The sequence below is a fragment of the Salvelinus fontinalis genome, unplaced genomic scaffold (assembly GCF_029448725.1).
Source record: "Salvelinus fontinalis isolate EN_2023a unplaced genomic scaffold, ASM2944872v1 scaffold_1028, whole genome shotgun sequence".
NCBI lineage: Eukaryota > Metazoa > Chordata > Actinopteri > Salmoniformes > Salmonidae > Salvelinus > Salvelinus fontinalis.
Genome location: NW_026601237.1, coordinates 1 through 16775, shown reverse-complemented (window position 1 = coordinate 16775; position 16775 = coordinate 1). Strand labels below are relative to the sequence as shown.

The window sequence follows — 16775 nt, the reverse complement described above, 5'->3', positions numbered from 1 at the left end:
GCCAGTTAAAATATGTTGTTACACACGTGCATGGCACACGACAAGATGTTCTTTCCCATACCGGGAGTTGAACCCGGGCCACCTGGGTGAAAACCAGGAATCCTTACCGCTAGACCATATGGGAAGACATTTCCTTTAAAAAAACATCAAGGTCAAAACTATAAATGTTGAAATTATGCCTGTTGTAATTAAAAGCGCCATATTTTTTCTCAGAGATGTTGGGGAAAAGTCCCATATAAAATCAGTCTAAAATGTGTTTGAAGAGAGAACAGCCAGACACAATGAAAAGTATACAGTATTTTTCCCAGCTTGATTTTGGTCAACTAAAGACAGTGTTGATTCAGCCAGGATTTCAACCTTGAATCTTCTGATCTGTGTACACAGTCATAGCGTCTGTCACGACAAGGTTCCTTGGTTTTCTGTTACAGATGCATATCTTCATTTGATCCTCCTGTTGTTGCATGAATTTTACTGCGGAGCTAGAAATGCAAACATGAAGTGTATTCAACGTTTAAAAAGCATTGTCAATTTTGAATCTACATAACATTTCACATTTCCTGTTGCTGAGGGAATATTGTTGTGTTGTGTGATACTGCTGCCAGGTAAAATCTGTTGTTACACAAGTGCATGCCAAATAATAAGATTTCTATCCCATACCGGGAGTAGAACCTATGACACCTGTGCGTACACCAGAAATCCTTACCGATAGACCATATGGGAAAAGACTTCTTAAAAAAAACATCACAGACAAATCTATAAATGTTGAAATGATGCCTTTTGTAATTAATAGCTCCATCTTTTTTCGCAGAGATGTTGGGATGAAAAGTCCCATATAAAATCAGTCTAAAATGTGTTTGAAAAGAGAACAGCCAGACACAATGAAAAGTATACAGTATCATTCCCGGCTTGATTTCAATCAATTAAATGTAGTGACGAGCCAGCCAGGAGTCGAACCTACAGTCTTCTGATCCGTAGTCAGACACGTTATCCATTGCGCCACTGGCCCCACAAAGAAGCTGAAGTCAGGTCACTCCTAGAACAGTGTACACAGTCATAGCTTTTGTCAACGACAAGGTTCTTTGGTTTTCTGTTACAGATGCATATCTTCATTTGATCCTCCTGTTGTTGCATGAATTTTACTGCAGAGCAAGAACTGCAAACATGAAGTGTATTCAACGTTTTAAAAGCCTTGTCAATTTTGAATCTACATAACATGTCACATTTCCTGAGGGAATACTTTTGTGTTGTGTGATTCTGCAGCCAGTTAAAATATGTTGTTACACAAGTGCATGGCACATGACAAGATGTTCTTTCCCATACCGGGAGTTGAACCCGGGCCACCTGGGTGAAAAACAGGAATCCTTACCCCTAGACCATATGGGAAGACATTTCTTTTAAAAAAACATCAAGGTCAAAACTATACATGTTGAAATTATGCCTGTTGTAATTAAAAGCGCCATATTTTTTCTCAGAGATGTTGGGGAAAAGTCCCATATAAAATCAGTCTAAAATGTGTTTGAAGAGAGAACAGCCAGACACAATGAAAAGTATACAGTATTTTTCCCAGCTTGATTTTGGTCAACTAAAGACAGTGTTGATTCAGCCAGGATTTCAACCTTGAATCTTCTGATCTGTGTACACAGTCATAGCGTCTGTCACGACAAGGTTCCTTGGTTTTCTGTTACAGATGCATATCTTCATTTGATCCTCCTGTTGTTGCATGAATTTTACTGCAGAGCAAGAAATGCAAACATGAAGTGTATTCAACGTTTAAAAAGCATTGTCAATTTTGAATCTACATAACATTTCACATTTCCTGTTGCTGGGGGAATATTGTTGTGTTGTGTGATACTGCTGCCAGGTAAAATCTGTTGTTACACAAGTGCATGCCAAATAATAAGATTTCTATCCCATACCGGGAGTAGAACCTATGACACCTGTGCGTACACCAGAAATCCTTACCGATAGACCATATGGGAAAAGACTTTCTTACAAAAAACATCACAGACAAATCTATAAATGTTGAAATGATGCCTTTTGTAATTAATAGCTCCATTTTTTTTCTCAGAGATGTTGGGATGAAAAGTCCCATATAAAATCAGTCTAAAATGTGTTTGAAAAGAGAACAGCCAGACACAATGAAAAGTATACAGTATCATTCCCGGCTTGATTTCAATCAATTAAAGATAGTGACGAGCCAGCCAGGAGTCGAACCTAGAATCTTCTGATCCGTAGTCAGACACGTTATCCATTGCGCCACTGGCCCCACAAAGAAGCTGAAGTCAGGTCACTCCTAGAACAGTGTACACAGTCATAGCTTTTGTCAACGACAAGGTTCTTTGGTTTTCTGTTACAGATGCATATCTTCATTTGATCCTCCTGTTGTTGCATGAATTTTACTGCAGAGCAAGAACTGCAAACATGAAGTGTATTCAACGTTTTAAAAGCCTTGTCAATTTTGAATCTACATAACATGTCACATTTCCTGAGGGAATACTTTTGTGTTGTGTGATACTGCAGCCAGTTAAAATATGTTGTTACACAAGTGCATGGCACACGACAAGATGTTCTTTCCCATACCGGGAGTTGAACCCGGGCCACCTGGGTGAAAACCAGGAATCCTTACCGCTAGACCATATGTGAAGACATTTCCTTTAAAAAAACATCAAGGTCAAAACTATAAATGTTGAAATTATGCCTGTTGTAATTAAAAGCGCCATATTTTTTCTCAGAGATGTTGGGGAAAAGTCCCATATAAAATCAGTCTAAAATGTGTTTGAAGAGAGAACAGCCAGACACAATGAAAAGTATACAGTATTTTTCCCAGCTTGATTTTGGTCAACTAAAGACAGTGTTGATTCAGCCAGGATTTCAACCTTGAATCTTCTGATCTGTGTACACAGTCATAGCGTCTGTCACGACAAGGTTCCTTGGTTTTCTGTTACAGATGCATATCTTCATTTGATCCTCCTGTTGTTGCATGAATTTTACTGCGGAGCTAGAAATGCAAACATGAAGTGTATTCAACGTTTAAAAAGCATTGTCAATTTTGAATCTACATAACATTTCACATTTCCTGTTGCTGAGGGAATATTGTTGTGTTGTGTGATACTGCTGCCAGGTAAAATCTGTTGTTACACAAGTGCATGCCAAATAATAAGATTTCTATCCCATACCGGGAGTAGAACCTATGACACCTGTGCGTACACCAGAAATCCTTACCGATAGACCATATGGGAAAAGACTTCTTAAAAAAAACATCACAGACAAATCTATAAATGTTGAAATGATGCCTTTTGTAATTAATAGCTCCATTTTTTTTCGCAGAGATGTTGGGATGAAAAGTCCCATATAAAATCAGTCTAAAATGTGTTTGAAAAGAGAACAGCCAGACACAATGAAAAGTATACAGTATCATTCCCGGCTTGATTTCAATCAATTAAATGTAGTGACGAGCCAGCCAGGAGTCGAACCTACAATCTTCTGATCCGTAGTCAGACACGTTATCCATTGCGCCACTGGCCCCACAAAGAAGCTGAAGTCAGGTCACTCCTAGAACAGTGTACACAGTCATAGCTTTTGTCAACGACAAGGTTCTTTGGTTTTCTGTTACAGATGCATATCTTCATTTGATCCTCCTGTTGTTGCATGAATTTTACTGCAGAGCAAGAACTGCAAACATGAAGTGTATTCAACGTTTTAAAAGCCTTGTCAATTTTGAATCTACATAACATGTCACATTTCCTGAGGGAATACTTTTGTGTTGTGTGATTCTGCAGCCAGTTAAAATATGTTGTTACACAAGTGCATGGCACATGACAAGATGTTCTTTCCCATACCGGGAGTTGAACCCGGGCCACCTGGGTGAAAAACAGGAATCCTTACCCGTAGACCATATGGGAAGACATTTCTTTTAAAAAAACATCAAGGTCAAAACTATACATGTTGAAATTATGCCTGTTGTAATTAAAAGCGCCATATTTTTTCTCAGAGATGTTGGGGAAAAGTCCCATATAAAATCAGTCTAAAATGTGTTTGAAGAGAGAACAGCCAGACACAATGAAAAGTATACAGTATTTTTCCCAGCTTGATTTTGGTCAACTAAAGACAGTGTTGATTCAGCCAGGATTTCAACCTTGAATCTTCTGATCTGTGTACACAGTCATAGCGTCTGTCACGACAAGGTTCCTTGGTTTTCTGTTACAGATGCATATCTTCATTTGATCCTCCTGTTGTTGCATGAATTTTACTGCAGAGCAAGAAATGCAAACATGAAGTGTATTCAACGTTTAAAAAGCATTGTCAATTTTGAATATACATAACATTTTACATTTCCTGTTGCTGAGGGAATATTGTTGTGTTGTGTGATACTGCTGCCAGGTAAAATCTGTTGTTACACAAGTGCATGCCAAATAATAAGATTTCTATCCCATACCGGGAGTAGAACCTATGACATCTGTGCGTACACCAGAAATCCTTACCGATAGACCATTAGGGAAAAGACTTTCTTAAAAAAAACATCACAGACAAATCTATAAATGTTGAAATGATGCCTTTTGTAATTAATAGCTCCATTTTTTTTCTCAGAGATGTTGGGATGAAAAGTCCCATATAAAATCAGTCTAAAATGTGTTTGAAAAGAGAACAGCCAGACACAATGAAAAGTATACAGTATCATTCCCGGCTTGATTTCAATCAATTAAAGATAGTGACGAGCCAGCCAGGAGTCGAACCTAGAATCTTCTGATCCGTAGTCAGACACGTTATCCATTGCGCCACTGGCCCCACAAAGAAGCTGAAGTCAGGTCACTCCTAGAACAGTGTACACAGTCATAGCTTTTGTCAACGACAAGGTTCTTTGGTTTTCTGTTACGGATGCATATCTTCATTTGATCCTCCTGTTGTTGCATGAATTTTACTGCAGAGCAAGAACTGCAAACATGAAGTGTATTCAACGTTTTAAAAGCCTTGTCAATTTTGAATCTACATAACATGTCACATTTCCTGAGGGAATACTTTTGTGTTGTGTGATTCTGCAGCCAGTTAAAATATGTTGTTACACAAGTGCATGGCACACGACAAGATGTTCTTTCCCATACCGGGAGTTGAACCCGGGCCACCTGGGTGAAAACCAGGAATCCTTACCGCTAGACCATGTGGGAAGACATCTCCTTTAAAAACACATCAAGGTCAAAACTATAAATGTTGAAATTATGCCTGTTGTAATTAAAAGCGCCATATTTTTTCTCAGAGATGTTGGGGAAAAGTCCCATATAAAATCAGTCTAAAATGTGTTTGAAGAGAGAACAGCCAGACACAATGAAAAGTATACAGTATTTTTCCCAGCTTGATTTTGGTCAACTAAAGACAGTGTTGATTCAGCCAGGATTTCAACCTTGAATCTTCTGATCTGTGTACACATTCAAAGCGTCTGTCACGACAAGGTTCCTTGGTTTTCTGTTACAGATGCATATCTTCATTTGATCCTCCTGTTGTTGCATGAATTTTACTGCAGAGCAAGAAATGCAAACATGAAGTGTATTCAACGTTTAAAAAGCATTGTCAATTTTGAATATACATAACATTTTACATTTCCTGTTGCTGAGGGAATATTGTTGTGTTGTGTGATACTGCTGCCAGGTAAAATCTGTTGTTACACAAGTGCATGCCAAATAATAAGATTTCTATCCCATACCGGGAGTAGAACCTATGACATCTGTGCGTACACCAGAAATCCTTACCGATAGACCATATGGGAAAAGACTTTCTTAAAAAAAACATCACAGACAAATCTATAAATGTTGAAATGATGCCTTTTGTAATTAATAGCTCCATTTTTTTTCTCAGAGATGTTGGGATGAAAAGTCCCATATAAAATCAGTCTAAAATGTGTTTGAAAAGAGAACAGCCAGACACAATGAAAAGTATACAGTATCATTCCCGGCTTGATTTCAATCAATTAAAGATAGTGACGAGCCAGCCAGGAGTCGAACCTAGAATCTTCTGATCCGTAGTCAGACACGTTATCCATTGCGCCACTGGCCCCACAAAGAAGCTGAAGTCAGGTCACTCCTAGAACAGTGTACACAGTCATAGCTTTTGTCAACGACAAGGTTCTTTGGTTTTCTGTTACGGATGCATATCTTCATTTGATCCTCCTGTTGTTGCATGAATTTTACTGCAGAGCAAGAACTGCAAACATGAAGTGTATTCAACGTTTTAAAAGCCTTGTCAATTTTGAATCTACATAACATGTCACATTTCCTGAGGGAATACTTTTGTGTTGTGTGATACTGCAGCCAGTTAAAATATGTTGTTACACAAGTGCATGGCACACGACAAGATGTTCTTTCCCATACCGGGAGTTGAACCCGGGCCACCTGGGTGAATACCAGGAATCCTTACCGCTAGACCATATGGGAAGACGTCTCCTTTAAAAACACATCAAGGTCAAAACTATAAATGTTGAAATTATGCCTGTTGTAATTAAAAGCGCCATATTTTTTCTCAGAGATGTTGGGGAAAAGTCCCATATAAAATCAGTCTAAAATGTGTTTGAAGAGAGAACAGCCAGACACAATGAAAAGTATACAGTATTTTTCCCAGCTTGATTTTGGTCAACTAAAGACAGTGTTGATTCAGCCAGGATTTCAACCTTGAATCTTCTGATCTGTGTACACATTCATAGCGTCTGTCACGACAAGGTTCCTTGGTTTTCTGTTACAGATGCATGTCTTCATTTGATCCTCCTGTTGTTGCATGAATTTTACTGCAGAGCAAGAAATGCAAACATGAAGTGTATTCAACGTTTAAAAATCATTGTCAATTTTGAATATACATAACATTTTACATTTCCTGTTGCTGAGGGAATATTGTTGTGTTGTGTGATACTGCTGCCAGGTAAAATCTGTTGTTACACAAGTGCATGCCAAATAATAAGATTTCTATCCCATACCGGGAGTAGAACCTATGACACATGTGCGTACACCAGAAATCCTTACCGATAGACCATATGGGAAAAGACTTCTTAAAAAAAACATCACAGACAAATCTATAAATGTTGAAATGATGCCTTTTGTAATTAATAGCTCAATTTTTTTCCGCAGAGATGTTGGGATGAAAAGTCCCATATAAAATCAGTCTAAAATGTGTTTGAAAAGAGAACAGCCAGACACAATGAAAAGTATACAGTATGATTCCCGGCTTGATTTCAATCAATTAAATGTAGTGACGAGCCAGCCAGGAGTCAAACCTAGAATCTTCTGATCCGTAGTCAGACACGTTATCCATTGCGCCACTGGCCCCACAGACAAGCTGAAGTCAGGTCACTCCTAGAACAGTGTACACAGTCATAGCTTTTGTCAATGACAAGGTTCTTTGGTTTTCTGTTACAGATGCATATCTTCATTTGATCCTCCTGTTGTTGCATGAATTTTACTGCAGAGCAAGAACTGCAAACATGAAGTGTATTCAACGTTTAAAAAGCCTTGTCAATTTTGAATCTACATAACATGTCACATTTCCTGAGGGAATACTTTTGTGTTGTGTGATTCTGCAGCCAGTTAAAATATGTTGTTACACAAGTGCATGGCACACGACAAGATGCTCTTTCCCATACCGGGAGTTGAACCCGGGCCACCTGGGTGAAAACCAGGAATCCTTAACGCTAGACCATATGGAAAGACATCTCCTTTAAAAACACATCAAGGTCAAAACTATAAATGTTGAAATTATGCCTGTTGTAATTAAAAGCGCCATATTTTTTCTCAGAGATGTTGGGGAAAAGTCCCATATAAAATCAGTCTAAAATGTGTTTGAAGAGAGAACAGCCAGACACAATGAAAAGTATACAGTATTTTTCCCAGCTTGATTTTGGTCAACTAAAGACAGTGTTGATTCAGCCAGGATTTCAACCTTGAATCTTCTGATCTGTGTACACAGTCATAGCGTCTGTCACGACAAGGTTCCTTGGTTTTCTGTTACAGATGCATATCTTCATTTGATCCTCCTGTTGTTGCATGAATTTTACTGCAGAGCAAGAAATGCAAACATGAAGTGTATTCAACGTTTAAAAAGCATTGTCAATTTTGAATATACATAACATTTTACATTTCCTGTTGCTGAGGGAATATTGTTGTGTTGTGTGATACTGCTGCCAGGTAAAATCTGTTGTTACACAAGTGCATGCCAAATAATAAGATTTCTATCCCATACCGGGAGTAGAACCTATGACACCTGTGCGTACACCAGAAATCCTTACCGATAGACCATATGGGAAAAGACTTCTTAAAAAAAACATCACAGACAAATCTTTAAATGTTGAAATGATGCCTTTTGTAATTAATAGCTCAATTTTTTTCCGCAGAGATGTTGGGATGAAAAGTCCCATATAAAATCAGTCTAAAATGTGTTTGAAAAGAGAACAGCCAGACACAATGAAAAGTAAACAGTATGATTCCCGGCTTGATTTCAATCAATTAAATGTAGTGACGAGCCAGCCAGGAGTCAAACCTAGAATCTTCTGATCCGTAGTCAGACACGTTATCCATTGCGCCACTGGCCATACAGACAAGCTGAAGTCAGGTCACTCCTAGAACAGTGTACACAGTCATAGCTTTTGTCAATGACAAGGTTCTTTGGTTTTCTGTTACAGATGCATATCTTCATTTGATCCTCCTGTTGTTGCATGAATTTTACTGCAGAGCAAGAACTGCAAACATGAAGTGTATTCAACGTTTAAAAAGCCTTGTCAATTTTGAATCTACATAACATGTCACATTTCCTGTTACTGAGGGAATATTGTTGTGTTGTGTGATACTGCTGCCAGGTAACATCTGTTGTTACACAAGTGCATGCCAAATAATAAGATTTCTATCCCATACCGGGAGTAGAACCTATGACACCTGTGCGTACACCAGAAATCCTTACCGATAGACCATATGGGAAAAGACTTCTTAAAAAAAACATCACAGACAAATCTATAAATGTTGAAATGATGCCTTTTGTAATTAATAGGTCAATTTTTTTCCGCAGAGATGTTGGGATGAAAAGTCCCATATAAAATCAGTCTAAAATGTGTTTGAAAAGAGAACAGCCAGACACAATGAAAAGTATACAGTATCATTCCCGGCTTGATTTCAATCAATTAAATGTAGTGACGAGCCAGCCAGGAGTCAAACCTAGAATCTTCTGATCCGTAGTCAGACAGGTTATCCATTGCGCCACTGGCCCCACAGACAAGCTGAAGTCAGGTCACTCCTAGAACAGTGTACACAGTCATAGCTTTTGTCAATGACAAGGTTCTTTGGTTTTCTGTTACAGATGCATATCTTCATTTGATCCTCCTGTTGTTGCATGAATTTTACTGCAGAGCAAGAACTGCAAACATGATGTGTATTCAACGTTTAAAAAGCCTTGTCAATTTTGAATCTACATAACATGTCACATTTCCTGAGGGAATACTTTTGTGTTGTGTGATACTGCAGCCAGTTAAAATATGTTGTTACACAAGTGCATGGCACATGACAAGATGTTCTTTCCCATACCGGGAGTTGAACCCGGGCCACCTGGGTGAAAAACAGGAATCCTTACCCCTAGACCATATGGGAAAACATTTCTTTTAAAAAAACATCAAGGTCAAAACTATAAATGTTGAAATTATGCCTGTTGTAATTAAAAGCGCCATATTTTTTCTCAGAGATGTTGGGGAAAAGTCCCATATAAAATCAGTCTAAAATGTGTTTGAAGAGAGAACAGCCAGACACAATGAAAAGTATACAGTATTTTTCCCAGCTTGATTTTGGTCAACTAAAGACAGTGTTGATTCAGCCAGGATTTCAACCTTGAATCTTCTGATCTGTGTACACAGTCATAGCGTCTCTCACGACAAGGTTCCTTGGTTTTCTGTTACAGATGCATATCTTCATTTGATCCTCCTGTTGTTGCATGAATTTTACTGCAGAGCAAGAAATGCAAACATGAAGTGTATTCAACGTTTAAAAAGCATTGTCAATTTTGAATATACATAACATTTTACATTTCCTGTTGCTGAGGGAATATTGTTGTGTTGTGTGATACTGCTGCCAGGTAAAATCTGTTGTTACACAAGTGCATGCCAAATAATAAGATTTCTATCCCATACCGGGAGTAGAACCTATGACACCTGTGCGTACACCAGAAATCCTTACCCATAGACCATATGGGAAAAGACTTCTTAAAAAAAACATCACAGACAAATCTATAAATGTTGAAATGATGCCTTTTGTAATTAATAGCTCAATTTTTTTTCGCAGAGATGTTGGGATGAAAAGTCCCATATAAAATCAGTCTAAAATGTGTTTGAAAAGAGAACAGCCAGACACAATGAAAAGTATACAGTATGATTCCCGGCTTGATATCAATCAATTAAAAGTAGTGACGAGCCAGCCAGGAGTCGAACCTAGAATCTTCTGACCCGTAGTCAGACACGTTATCCATTGCGCCACTGGCCCCACAGACAAGCTGAAGTCAGGTCACTCCTAGAACAGTGTACACAGTCATAGCTTTTGTCAATGACAAGGTTCTTTGGTTTTCTGTTACAGATGCATATCTTCATTTGATCCTCCTGTTGTTGCATGAATTTTACTGCAGAGCAAGAACTGCAAACATGAAGTGTATTCAACGTTTAAAAAGCATTGTCAATTTTGAATCTACATAACATGTCACATTTCCTGAGGGAATACTTTTGTGTTGTGTGATACTGCAGCCAGTTAAAATATGTTGTTACACAAGTGCATGGCACACGACAAGATGTTCTTTCCCATACCGGGAGTTGAACCCGGGACACCTGGGTGAAAACCAGGAATCCTTACCGCTAGACCATATGGGAAAACATTTCCTTTAAAAACACATCAAGGTCAAAATTATAAATGTTGAAATTATGCCTGTTGTAATTAAAAGCGCCATATTTTTTCTCAGAGATGTTGGGGAAAAGTCCCATATAAAATCAGTCTAAAATGTGTTTGAAGAGAGAACAGCCAGACACAATGAAAAGTATACAGTATTTTTCCCAGCTTGATTTTGGTCAACTAAAGACAGTGTTGATTCAGCCAGGATTTCAACCTTGACTCTTCTGATCTGTGTACACAGTCATAGCGTCTGTCACGACAAGGTTCCTTGGTTTTCTGTTACAGATGCATATCTTCATTTGATCCTCCTGTTGTTGCATGAATTTTACTGCAGAGCAAGAACTGCAAACATGAAGTGTATTCAACGTTTAAAAAGCCTTGTCAATTTTGAATCTACATAACATGTCACATTTCCTGAGGGAATACTTTTGTGTTGTGTGATACTGCAGCCAGTTAAAATATGTTGTTACACAAGTGCATGGCACACGACAAGATGTTCTTTCCCATACCGGGAGTTGAACCCGGGACACCTGGGTGAAAACCAGGAATCCTTACCGCTAGACCATATGTGAAGACATTTCCTTTAAAAACACATCAAGGTCAAAACTATAAATGTTGAAATTATGCCTGTTGTAATTAAAAGCGCCATATTTTTTCTCAGAGATGTTGGGGAAAAGTCCCATATAAAATCAGTCTAAAATGTGTTTGAAGAGAGAACAGCCAGACACAATGAAAAGTATACAGTATCATTCCCGGCTTGATTTTGTTCAACTAAAGACAGTGTTGATTCAGCCAGGATTTCAACCTTGAATCTTCTGATCTGTGTACACAGTCATAGCGTCTGTCACGACAAGGTTCCTTGGTTTTCTGTTACAGATGCATATCTTCATTTGATCCTCCTGTTGTTGCATGAATTTTACTGCAGAGCAAGAAATGCAAACATGAAGTGTATTCAACGTTTAAAAAGCATTGTCAATTTTGAATCTACATAACATTTCACATTTCCTGTTACTGAGGGAATATTGTTGTGTTGTGTGATACTGCTGCCAGGTAAAATCTGTTGTTACACAAGTGCATGCCAAATAATAAGGTTTCTATCCCATACCGGGAGTAGAACCTATGACACCTGTGCATACACCAGAAATCCTTACCGATAGACCATATGGGAAAAGCCTTTCTTAAAAAAAACATCACAGACAAATCTATAAATGTTGAAATGATGCCTTTTGTAATTAATAGCTCCATTTTTTTTCTCAGAGATGTTGGGATGAAAAGTCCCATATAAAATCAGTCTAAAATGTGTTTGAAAAGAGAACAGCCAGACACAATGAAAAGTATACAGTATCATTCCCGGCTTGATTTCAATCAATTAAAAATAGTGACGAGCCAGCCAGGAGTCGAACCTAGAATCTTCTGATCCGTAGTCAGACACGTTATCCATTGCGCCACTGGCCCCACAGACAAGCTGAAGTCAGGTCACTCCTAGAACAGTGTACACAGTCATAGCTTTTGTCAACGACAAGGTTCTTTGGTTTTCTGTTACAGATGCATATCTTCATTTGATCCTCCTGTTGTTGCATTAATTTTACTGCAGAGCAAGAACTGCAAACATGAAGTGTATTCAACGTTTAAAAAGCCTTGTCAATTTTGAATCTACATAACATGTCACATTTCCTGAGGGAATACTTTTGTGTTGTGTGATACTGCAGCCAGTTAAAATATGTTGTTACACAAGTGCATGGCACACGACAAGATGTTCTTTCCCATACCGGGAGTTGAACCCGGGCCACCTGGGTGAAAACCAGGAATCCTTACCGCTAGACCATATGGGAAGACGTTTCCTTTAAAAAAACATCAAGGTCAAAACTATAAATGTTGAAATTATGCCTGTTGTAATTAAAAGCGCCATATTTTTTCTCAGAGATGTTGGGGAAAAGTCCCATATAAAATCAGTCTAAAATGTGTTTGAAGAGAGAACAGCCAGACACAATGAAAAGTATACAGTATTTTTCCCAGCTTGATTTTGGTCAACTAAAGACAGTGTTGATTCAGCCAGGATTTCAACCTTGAATCTTCTGATCTGTGTACACAGTCATAGCGTCTGTCACGACAAGGTTCCTTGGTTTTCTGTTACAGATGCATATCTTCATTTGATCCTCCTGTTGTTGCATGAATTTTACTGCAGAGCAAGAAATGCAAACATGAAGTGAATTCAACGTTTAAAAAGCATTGTCAATTTTGAATCTACATAACATTTCACATTTCCTGTTACTGAGGGAATATTGTTGTGTTGTGTGATACTGCTGCCAGGTAAAATCTGTTGTTACACAAGTGCATGCCAAATAATAAGGTTTCTATCCCATACCGGGAGTAGAACCTATGACACCTGTGCATACACCAGAAATCCTTACCGATAGACCATATGGGAAAAGACTTTCTTAAAAAAAACATCACAGACAAATCTATAAATGTTGAAATGATGCCTTTTGTAATTAATAGCTCAATTTTTTTTCGCAGAGATGTTGGGATGAAAAGTCCCATATAAAATCAGTCTAAAATGTGTTTGAAAAGAGAACAGCCAGACACAATGAAAAGTATACAGTATGATTCCCGGCTTGATATCAATCAATTAAAAGTAGTGACGAGCCAGCCAGGAGTCGAACCTAGAATCTTCTGACCCGTAGTCAGACACGTTATCCATTGCGCCACTGGCCCCACAGACAAGCTGAAGTCAGGTCACTCCTAGAACAGTGTACACAGTCATAGCTTTTGTCAATGACAAGGTTCTTTGGTTTTCTGTTACAGATGCATATCTTCATTTGATCCTCCTGTTGTTGCATGAATTTTACTGCAGAGCAAGAACTGCAAACATGAAGTGTATTCAACGTTTAAAAAGCATTGTCAATTTTGAATCTACATAACATGTCACATTTCCTGAGGGAATACTTTTGTGTTGTGTGATACTGCAGCCAGTTAAAATATGTTGTTACACAAGTGCATGGCACACGACAAGATGTTCTTTCCCATACCGGGAGTTGAACCCGGGACACCTGGGTGAAAACCAGGAATCCTTACCGCTAGACCATATGGGAAAACATTTCCTTTAAAAACACATCAAGGTCAAAATTATAAATGTTGAAATTATGCCTGTTGTAATTAAAAGCGCCATATTTTTTCTCAGAGATGTTGGGGAAAAGTCCCATATAAAATCAGTCTAAAATGTGTTTGAAGAGAGAACAGCCAGACACAATGAAAAGTATACAGTATTTTTCCCAGCTTGATTTTGGTCAACTAAAGACAGTGTTGATTCAGCCAGGATTTCAACCTTGAATCTTCTGATCTGTGTACACAGTCATAGCGTCTGTCACGACAAGGTTCCTTGGTTTTCTGTTACAGATGCATATCTTCATTTGATCCTCCTGTTGTTGCATGAATTTTACTGCAGAGCAAGAACTGCAAACATGAAGTGTATTCAACGTTTAAAAAGCCTTGTCAATTTTGAATCTACATAACATGTCACATTTCCTGAGGGAATACTTTTGTGTTGTGTGATACTGCAGCCAGTTAAAATATGTTGTTACACAAGTGCATGGCACACGACAAGATGTTCTTTCCCATACCGGGAGTTGAACCCGGGACACCTGGGTGAAAACCAGGAATCCTTACCGCTAGACCATATGTGAAGACATTTCCTTTAAAAACACATCAAGGTCAAAACTATAAATGTTGAAATTATGCCTGTTGTAATTAAAAGCGCCATATTTTTTCTCAGAGATGTTGGGGAAAAGTCCCATATAAAATCAGTCTAAAATGTGTTTGAAGAGAGAACAGCCAGACACAATGAAAAGTATACAGTATCATTCCCGGCTTGATTTTGTTCAACTAAAGACAGTGTTGATTCAGCCAGGATTTCAACCTTGAATCTTCTGATCTGTGTACACAGTCATAGCGTCTGTCACGACAAGGTTCCTTGGTTTTCTGTTACAGATACATATCTTCAGTTGATCCTCCTGTTGTTGCATGAATTTAACTGCAGAGCAAGAAATGCAAACATGAAGTGTATTCAACGTTTAAAAAGCATTGTCAATTTTGAATCTACATAACATTTCACATTTCCTGTTGCTGGGGGAATATTGTTGTGTTGTGTGATACTGCTGCCAGGTAAAATCTTTTGTTACACAAGTGCATGCCAAATAATAAGATTTCTATCCCATACCGGGAGTAGAACCTATGACACCTGTGCGTACACCAGAAATCCTTACCGATAGACCATATGGGAAAAGACTTTCTTTAAAAAAACATCACAGACAAATCTATAAATGTTGAAATGATGCCTTTTGTAATTAATAGCTCCATTTTTTTTCGCAGAGATGTTGGGATGAAAAGTCCCATATAAAATCAGTCTAAAATGTGTTTGAAAAGAGAACAGCCAGACACAATGAAAAGTATACAGTATGATTCCCGGCTTGATATCAATCAATTAAAAGTAGTGACGAGCCAGCCAGGAGTCGAACCTAGAATCTTCTGATCCGTAGTCAGACACGTTATCCATTGCGCCACTGGCCCCACAGACAAGCTGAAGTCAGGTCACTCCTAGAACAGTGTACACAGTCATAGCTTTTGTCAATGACAAGGTTCTTTGGTTTTCTGTTACAGATGCATATCTTCATTTGATCCTCCTGTTGTTGCATGAATTTTACTGCAGAGCAAGAACTGCAAACATGAAGTGTATTCAACGTTTAAAAAGCATTGTCAATTTTGAATCTACATAACATGTCACATTTCCTGAGGGAATACTTTTGTGTTGTGTGATACTGCAGCCAGTTAAAATATGTTGTTACACAAGTGCATGGCACACGACAAGATGTTCTTTCCCATACCGGGAGTTGAACCCGGGCCACCTGGGTGAAAACCAGGAATCCTTACCGCTAGACCATATGGGAAAACATTTCCTTTAAAAACACATCAAGGTCAAAATTATAAATGTTGAAATTATGCCTGTTGTAATTAAAAGCGCCATATTTTTTCTCAGAGATGTTGGGGAAAAGTCCCATATAAAATCAGTCTAAAATGTGTTTGAAGAGAGAACAGCCAGACACAATGAAAAGTATACAGTATTTTTCCCAGCTTGATTTTGGTCAACTAAAGACAGTGTTGATTCAGCCAGGATTTCAACCTTGAATCTTCTGATCTGTGTACACAGTCATAGCGTCTGTCACGACAAGGTTCCTTGGTTTTCTGTTACAGATGCATATCTTCATTTGATCCTCCTGTTGTTGCATGAATTTTACTGCAGAGCAAGAACTGCAAACATGAAGTGTATTCAACGTTTAAAAAGCATTGTCAATTTTGAATCTACATAACATTTCACATTTCCTGTTGCTGGGGGAATATTGTTGTGTTGTGTGATACTGCTGCCAGGTAAAATCTTTTGTTACACAAGTGCATGCCAAATAATAAGATTTCTATCCCATACCGGGAGTAGAACCTATGACACCTGTGCGTACACCAGAAATCCTTACCGATAGACCATATGGGAAAAGACTTTCTTACAAAAAACATCACAGACAAATCTATAAATGTTGAAATGATGCCTTTTGTAATTAATAGCTCCATTTTTTTTCGCAGAGATGTTGGGATGAAAAGTCCCATATAAAATCAGTCTAAAATGTGTTTGAAAAGAGAACAGCCAGACACAATGAAAAGTATACAGTATGATTCCCGGCTTGATATCAATCAATTAAAAGTAGTGACGAGCCAGCCAGGAGTCGAACCTAGAATCTTCTGATCCGTAGTCAGACACGTTATCCATTGCGCCACTGGCCCCACAGACAAGCTGAAGTCAGGTCACTCCTAGAACAGTGTACACAGTCATAGCTTTTGTCAATG

General features: G+C 38.3%; 20 non-coding genes across 20 annotated transcripts; all 20 read right to left on the bottom strand.

Moving 5' to 3' along the window:
• Positions 1 to 52: 52 nt before the first annotated feature.
• On the bottom strand, positions 53 to 124 carry trnae-uuc (transfer RNA glutamic acid (anticodon UUC)). Its single transcript has one exon. It is a non-coding gene; the product is annotated as a tRNA-Glu (tRNA).
• Positions 125 to 1311: 1187 nt separating this feature from the next.
• Positions 1312 to 1383, bottom strand: trnae-uuc (transfer RNA glutamic acid (anticodon UUC)). The gene has a single exon. It is a non-coding gene; the product is annotated as a tRNA-Glu (tRNA).
• An 810-nt stretch (positions 1384 to 2193) lies between these two features.
• Positions 2194 to 2266, bottom strand: trnar-acg (transfer RNA arginine (anticodon ACG)). Its single transcript has one exon. It is a non-coding gene; the product is annotated as a tRNA-Arg (tRNA).
• A 305-nt stretch (positions 2267 to 2571) lies between these two features.
• trnae-uuc (transfer RNA glutamic acid (anticodon UUC)) lies at positions 2572 to 2643 on the bottom strand. The gene has a single exon. It is a non-coding gene; the product is annotated as a tRNA-Glu (tRNA).
• A 2069-nt stretch (positions 2644 to 4712) lies between these two features.
• Positions 4713 to 4785, bottom strand: trnar-acg (transfer RNA arginine (anticodon ACG)). The gene has a single exon. It is a non-coding gene; the product is annotated as a tRNA-Arg (tRNA).
• Positions 4786 to 5090: 305 nt separating this feature from the next.
• trnae-uuc (transfer RNA glutamic acid (anticodon UUC)) lies at positions 5091 to 5162 on the bottom strand. The gene has a single exon. It is a non-coding gene; the product is annotated as a tRNA-Glu (tRNA).
• Positions 5163 to 5972: 810 nt separating this feature from the next.
• trnar-acg (transfer RNA arginine (anticodon ACG)) lies at positions 5973 to 6045 on the bottom strand. Its single transcript has one exon. It is a non-coding gene; the product is annotated as a tRNA-Arg (tRNA).
• Positions 6046 to 6350: 305 nt separating this feature from the next.
• trnae-uuc (transfer RNA glutamic acid (anticodon UUC)) lies at positions 6351 to 6422 on the bottom strand. Its single transcript has one exon. It is a non-coding gene; the product is annotated as a tRNA-Glu (tRNA).
• An 809-nt stretch (positions 6423 to 7231) lies between these two features.
• Positions 7232 to 7304, bottom strand: trnar-acg (transfer RNA arginine (anticodon ACG)). Its single transcript has one exon. It is a non-coding gene; the product is annotated as a tRNA-Arg (tRNA).
• A 305-nt stretch (positions 7305 to 7609) lies between these two features.
• trnae-uuc (transfer RNA glutamic acid (anticodon UUC)) lies at positions 7610 to 7681 on the bottom strand. The gene has a single exon. It is a non-coding gene; the product is annotated as a tRNA-Glu (tRNA).
• Positions 7682 to 9536: 1855 nt separating this feature from the next.
• trnae-uuc (transfer RNA glutamic acid (anticodon UUC)) lies at positions 9537 to 9608 on the bottom strand. The gene has a single exon. It is a non-coding gene; the product is annotated as a tRNA-Glu (tRNA).
• A 1187-nt stretch (positions 9609 to 10795) lies between these two features.
• trnae-uuc (transfer RNA glutamic acid (anticodon UUC)) lies at positions 10796 to 10867 on the bottom strand. The gene has a single exon. It is a non-coding gene; the product is annotated as a tRNA-Glu (tRNA).
• Positions 10868 to 11386: 519 nt separating this feature from the next.
• Positions 11387 to 11458, bottom strand: trnae-uuc (transfer RNA glutamic acid (anticodon UUC)). The gene has a single exon. It is a non-coding gene; the product is annotated as a tRNA-Glu (tRNA).
• An 810-nt stretch (positions 11459 to 12268) lies between these two features.
• On the bottom strand, positions 12269 to 12341 carry trnar-acg (transfer RNA arginine (anticodon ACG)). The gene has a single exon. It is a non-coding gene; the product is annotated as a tRNA-Arg (tRNA).
• Positions 12342 to 12646: 305 nt separating this feature from the next.
• Positions 12647 to 12718, bottom strand: trnae-uuc (transfer RNA glutamic acid (anticodon UUC)). Its single transcript has one exon. It is a non-coding gene; the product is annotated as a tRNA-Glu (tRNA).
• A 1188-nt stretch (positions 12719 to 13906) lies between these two features.
• trnae-uuc (transfer RNA glutamic acid (anticodon UUC)) lies at positions 13907 to 13978 on the bottom strand. Its single transcript has one exon. It is a non-coding gene; the product is annotated as a tRNA-Glu (tRNA).
• A 519-nt stretch (positions 13979 to 14497) lies between these two features.
• On the bottom strand, positions 14498 to 14569 carry trnae-uuc (transfer RNA glutamic acid (anticodon UUC)). Its single transcript has one exon. It is a non-coding gene; the product is annotated as a tRNA-Glu (tRNA).
• An 810-nt stretch (positions 14570 to 15379) lies between these two features.
• Positions 15380 to 15452, bottom strand: trnar-acg (transfer RNA arginine (anticodon ACG)). The gene has a single exon. It is a non-coding gene; the product is annotated as a tRNA-Arg (tRNA).
• A 305-nt stretch (positions 15453 to 15757) lies between these two features.
• Positions 15758 to 15829, bottom strand: trnae-uuc (transfer RNA glutamic acid (anticodon UUC)). Its single transcript has one exon. It is a non-coding gene; the product is annotated as a tRNA-Glu (tRNA).
• An 810-nt stretch (positions 15830 to 16639) lies between these two features.
• On the bottom strand, positions 16640 to 16712 carry trnar-acg (transfer RNA arginine (anticodon ACG)). Its single transcript has one exon. It is a non-coding gene; the product is annotated as a tRNA-Arg (tRNA).
• Between the last annotated feature and the right edge of the window lie 63 nt (positions 16713 to 16775).